A 5,977-nucleotide genomic window follows, 5' to 3' on the forward strand; every position below is an offset into this window, starting at 1 on the left:
GCCACCCGGCCGTTCCATTTACTGCCCCCGGACCCCACAAAAAATACATATTGCCTACAGCAAACCCAAACTTTAAAAGTGCCGTCCAAGGCGGACAACCCCTACCGCCCCCTTAGCTACGCTAGTGTATGTGCGTGTACATGTAGGTGTATATGTACGTATATATATATATATATATAATATATATATATATAACATAAGGGACTAAAGCCATCTGAATATGGCTAGGGACAGGGCAGGGTGGTGGGGGTGTTACTGTTGCATTTAGCCCCAGGCGAACATCGACGTCACCAGAAAGGCCCGACACCGTCACGGTGTCCTTTAACCTGCAAAGGGAGGTAATTCCCCGATGAAGCGGAAACCACACACGGACCATGGTTTCAAGGTGTATTGCCTATCGTCGGCGTGTGGTAGGCTTCCGCTTCCTCGACGAACTCTCACTCTGCATCCTGCCCTGTCCCTAGCCATATTCAGATGGCTTTAGTCCCTTATGTTATCGAGCAGTTACTGTCTATATCTCTTTTAGAGAATTATTATTGCTTTCGAACAGATTTTCGAAATCAGCAAATGTATTTTGCTTGAAAATCTATATATGAATATCCTGCAGAGTGAGAGTTCGTCGAGGAAGTAACACCCCCACCACCCTGCCCTGTCCCTAGCCATATTCAGATGGCTTTAGTCCCTTATATTATCGAGCAGTTACTGTCTATATCTCTTTTAGAGAATTATTATTGCTATATATATATATATATATATATATATTTATATATGTGTGTGTGCACAAGGTGTCCATAAAGTCATGGAGCAATGGTACAAATTTACTTCATTCCTAAACTTTCACAATTAGAATTGATAGAGAATACAATTTTTCAACGAGATGATGCATCTTGTCACTTTCCCCTGCAAGTTAGGCAGTTTTTAAATGAGAAATTACCTAACAGATGGATTGGAATTCATGAACCATTACTTTGGTCTTCCACGTTCACAGAATTTAACTCCATTGGATTTCTTTTTTTAGGGATGCATGAAAAGCATTGCTTATTCAACTAAGCCTCGATCTTTAGAAGATTTGAAAGCAAATATAACTGATTTGTTTCAAGGTGTTACTGAAAATCAGCTGGAAACAGTTTTCCGAGAACTACAGAGTCGTATTTCTCTTTGTATTGGTAAAGATGGTGGGTATGTTGAAAATTAACACGATTCTCCTGTTGACAGATTAATTCTATCACAGTTTCCAAGATACATTATTATTTTAAATTGCAGCAACACTTTATGGACACCCGGTGTATGTGTGTGTGTGTGTATGGGTGTCTGTGTGTGTGTGCAGACAGATAGATAGATATATCCAAATGATAACAAGATAAGTAAAATTCTACCCGACCATATGATGTATGTATATATATATATATATATATGTATGTATATGTATGTATATATATATATATATTATATATATATATATATAATAGATATATATATATACACAAATATATACATAGTATATTATATATATATATATATATACACACACATGCATGCATACATGTAGAGAGAGAGAGAGAGAGAGCGAGAGAAGAGAGAGAAAGAGAGAGAGATAGAGGGAGATATAGAGAGAGGGAGGAGAGGGAGATAGGGAGGAGAGGGGATGGAGGGGGAGATAGGATTGGAGATAGAGGGAGGGAGAGAGGAGAGAAGAGAGAAGAAGAGAGGAGAGAGAGAGAGAGAGAGAGAGAGGAGAGAGAGAGAGAGAGAGAAAGTTGTGTTTCGGATCGCTTAAAGAGCTTCTGAGATTAAGCGGCACATCTAAGTGACTGGCAATAGTGATGAAAGCATCAATGATAATAAACAATCCATAATTTAGAAAAAAAAACATATGTTATAGACTTTTCCCTTTATTTCTCAATACATGGGATATTTAAATCCGGAAGCGTAAACAACCATCTGGAAAAAGATTGCTATCAATGTGGTAAAATTTTGTTTCACAGTTTGGGTATTAAAATATTCCAGAGAAGTCAGTGATCTCTGCGGATACATTAACCCCCATTCGAAGAATAAACAGTATAATCAGAACGTAAAACTGAAATAAATGTTATCATGTATTTCGCCGGGCGCCACCTTTTATGCTCTTATAACTAATAAGGCAAATACGAAAAATAAAGCAAAGGTGTTGCAGTTAGCAAGAACGTAGAATGCCTGCTAAATTGTTTTACCGTATTTCTTTTCGTTTGCGACATGAGTTCTTAATCCGTAACGGTATATACTATATTTCATCATTTCAACGAACATAAAATTAGGACTGGCACCATACAGACTTAAGAGAGTAACTTCACAAAACTAGCAGAAATCTTTTCAAAAACTTGCGAATTTTGTTGGAAAGAAGCTCCCATCCCCCAAAAAGCAACAAATAGAGAGAGAAAGAGAAAGAGAGAGAGAGAGAGTGAGTGAGAGAGTGAGAGAGTGACTGTGTGTAAAAGTTGCCGTATGTATATGTATGCACGCCTATTTTTGTGTGTCTTAAAGTTTGAATGTGCGTGACCTAGCGGATAGAGTGGTCGGCTCAAACCTTTTGATAACGAGTTCGATTACAGGTAGTGGTGGTATTCTTGAGCAAGGAGGCTTTAATTTACGCTACTCAAGTCACCGTAGCGGAAAATAAATATGAGCAGCAGCTAGCGATTTGCTCTACGATAGACTGGGGTCCCGTTACAAGGCTGTGATCTCACTTGACTAAAGACCTCGGAAATAGGGATAGGCTTCAGTCTGATGATCCTACAAGGTTCGACACAGATCTCATCCAGGCTGGTTCTAATTTTCTCAGTTGATAATTTTTTTATGATATTCAGAACAATTCTTCTTTTTAGCAAAAACCAAACAAAATGCTAGTGTTTAATAGCTGCCAAGTCAAATGAAGTCTAGCAGTGATCATCCCATCCTCTCTGTTGTGTTTTTATATATAGGATTACATCATCCAATGTAACATTCATATTTAAGACACTTATTTAATGGAATTTGCTTTCTATTTCTAGCAAGCGGAGTAGCCCATAGAGATTCCCTAGTCGTCTTGCAGAAATACCAAAAATATCCCGAGGTTGATTTATATAACTATTCTTTGCATTAGTTTATTCCACGACAACGTTGAACCTACTTCAATTAGAGTACCAGAATAACCGAATGACAGAACTTCCTTTCATAGTTAGCGATCTCATGTACAAAGCCTATTCACTGATCTCGATGATTCATACTTGAGTGTATTACGCTATTGCTTTACCAAAATTGTACAATAAATGTCGTCACATTCTACTCCTAGTCTATAATCTACTATGTAGTCATTGAGTATTTTGTCCTCTTCTACGTAAAACGTACCATTTCATTTTCGGGATTACATTCATTTACAGAATCCAATCTGGTACAGTTAAGACATCATCATGTTGCCAGTTAAATAAACTTAGAGAGAATATAAGCTTAGGGAGAAATAATATGAAGTTTTGCGGAATAATGAAGGACGAAATTAATTTACAGTTCGAAACGAAAATTAATGAATAAACACATGATACAGTCGAGTGCATTGAGTCAAGTTGGAAAGAGCATGTACTCATCTCTAGACATGTAGAATTATTTCAAAAGCAGAATAATATTCCTTCATTATATTACAAGGACACTTCAAATATCTATTTCACCAAATCGCACGTTTTAAGCCTTAATTATTGAACACGATACGCTAAACAGAATGAAAAAAAAGGTCATAATAACACTTCTCTCCTACTTCGTTTCAATAATTTCTAATTACTGGAAGCTTACTTTCAGATGTCAATTGAAGATGCATCCATCCATCAATACATACATACATACATACATACATACATACATTTATATATATATATATATATATTATATATATATATGTGTGTGTGTGTGTGATAATTATATAATATTATATATATATATATATATATATATATATATCCTTTACTTTTCGAGTATCTCAATTATCGCTTGCTGTTCACGGCACTGTCACGTTCCAGAAAATCAAGGTAGTTGGTGCCTTTGTCCTAGAAAAAAAAAAAGAAAAAGAAAAAAATAATCACTATGACTTTCTGCACTGATTTCCGGCTCTTGAACATCTGAGACCTTGGAGAAGAGCTGTGGTACCATTCTTTTGACTGAGTCATCCCTTCATTATACGACTACAGTTCGTTTCTTCTCTTTATCGGAAAAGAAAGTGTATCCATTGACTTCCAAAGCTTCCAGCAGATCAGAGCAGAAATCCACCATTCTCTCCTTCTAATGGGGTGTCATTTGTTTATTTCTCGTATCCAATTTGCGCACACTTTCCGAAACACAAAGCTCATTTCTGTAGCGCATGGTAATCACAGCCTAGTTGTGCAGTAAACTCATCGATTGTGACCGCTCACCGCGCGAATCAATAGGTCCTCTCGCAGGCAATTTTTGTAAGTGGCCACGGTTGATGGTTTCTCAGTGTGCGGTTTGACACAATACTGGCTGTGTTTTTTCTTTAAACTTTATTATTCATTTAAGCACATTGTTCAATGTGCAGTCTCTGTAAATCGCTTATAGTTTTCTGTGCTTGTCGCACAGCTTGCCCTACTCCTTCGTCAAAAACTAAATGACAGCAAGTTATTTCAACCGGGAACAAACTATTTTCCTGCGATAAAAAAACAGAGTTACTAAAGCGGAAGCCTTCCCCAAACTAGATGGGCAATTTAAACAGCCAGTACCTGCTAATAAAAAAAAATATGAACGCTTATACTTTATAAATACGAGTTCACACCTGCGGTGAGCTAACTTGGAGATTTCGTGCGATAGTGTAACTATTTAACCAAGGTATCTCGGACTGATGAATAGCTTAGCAGAGCACCCCTAGTTGAGTAACTATTTCATCAGAGGATTAGCTAGATAAGAAACATATGTTGCCTGCATTTTACTCGTTCTACTCCCCCAATTTGGATTTTATTCACATTTGTAGAAACTCTAGTTTTTAACCGTATGGTATAAAGAAACTATCAGCTTATCGAATTTCTTTGTAACTTCGACATGCGAAAAAGTGTGTAACCTTCGATTCCAATAAATTGTTATTGTTCCTTATCGCACACTGTCCATTTTTGCTCTCTCTATCTGCTACGGACTGCTTGAAGCTTACAAAACGTCCTGCGCCTTAATTCCTGGATAATACCCTTGTAAATGTATGTATGTCTGTATGTGTGTATTTATGTACGTATGTATGTATGCATGTATGCATATAAGTATGTGTGTGCGTGTGTGTATTTGTATATATACATGTGTGTATGCATATATATGTGTGTGTGTATATGTGTGTGTATGTGTGTGTATTACATACACATTAATTTTTGTTTTTATGTTATAATTTTAAAAAAATACATTAAATTGAAGTTTGACTCAATACATTTGGTAGAGTACAAATTTATTATTCATTAACAAATATATATGGACAATGACTTCAACTTCGGCCAGCTAAGCCATCATCGGGCTGTAATGCAATGAAGTTCATCTTAGTCTTATATAGTCTCTGTTAAGTTAGGTTTTTCGAAGGTAGCCCGAGTTCTGTAGAATGATAATTAGGCTGTATGTCAGGCTGCAGTAGTAAGTTGGAATGAGGAGTGGAGTATTTTCATTGGCTAAATTTAGAAATGTGTTAATTGCTAGAATTTATTCCCGCAAGTAGAGTTTGATTAAATAGTTATATGGAATTAGGTATCTTTAGGCGTGTCAGCTTCAGGTCATAGGTATTCAGAAAATAATATAGCTAGGTTATTACAGATCTATCGCTTGGTTTGGTTGTTGTTGGTTTATATTATTTGTTGTTGGTATTAATAAGATATTTATCTTTTGTTTTGAGAAAGTAAATGTTATAACTTAGAGTTCAGTCCAATGTTTTAAACTTTGTAATTAAGTATGTTTACTAGGTTTCTCAGCTTTTGGGGGATTAGCATTTAAACGT

At 36.3% G+C, this 5,977-nt stretch overlaps 1 long non-coding RNA gene across 1 annotated transcript in view; it reads left to right on the forward strand.

Annotated features, from left to right (window-relative positions):
- The window catches only part of LOC118764694, an 18,357-nt gene extending 15,431 nt beyond the window's left edge, over nt 1–2,926 (forward strand). The window contains exons 2-3 of the long non-coding RNA XR_005000500.1: nt 1,145–1,148; nt 2,917–2,926. This is a non-coding gene — a long non-coding RNA (uncharacterized LOC118764694). The remainder of the gene's footprint in view (nt 1–1,144; nt 1,149–2,916) is intronic.
- Nucleotides 2,927–5,977: the final 3,051 nt, after the last annotated feature.

The sequence above is a fragment of the Octopus sinensis genome, linkage group LG9, assembly GCF_006345805.1.
Source record: "Octopus sinensis linkage group LG9, ASM634580v1, whole genome shotgun sequence".
Classification (NCBI taxonomy): domain Eukaryota; kingdom Metazoa; phylum Mollusca; class Cephalopoda; order Octopoda; family Octopodidae; genus Octopus; species Octopus sinensis.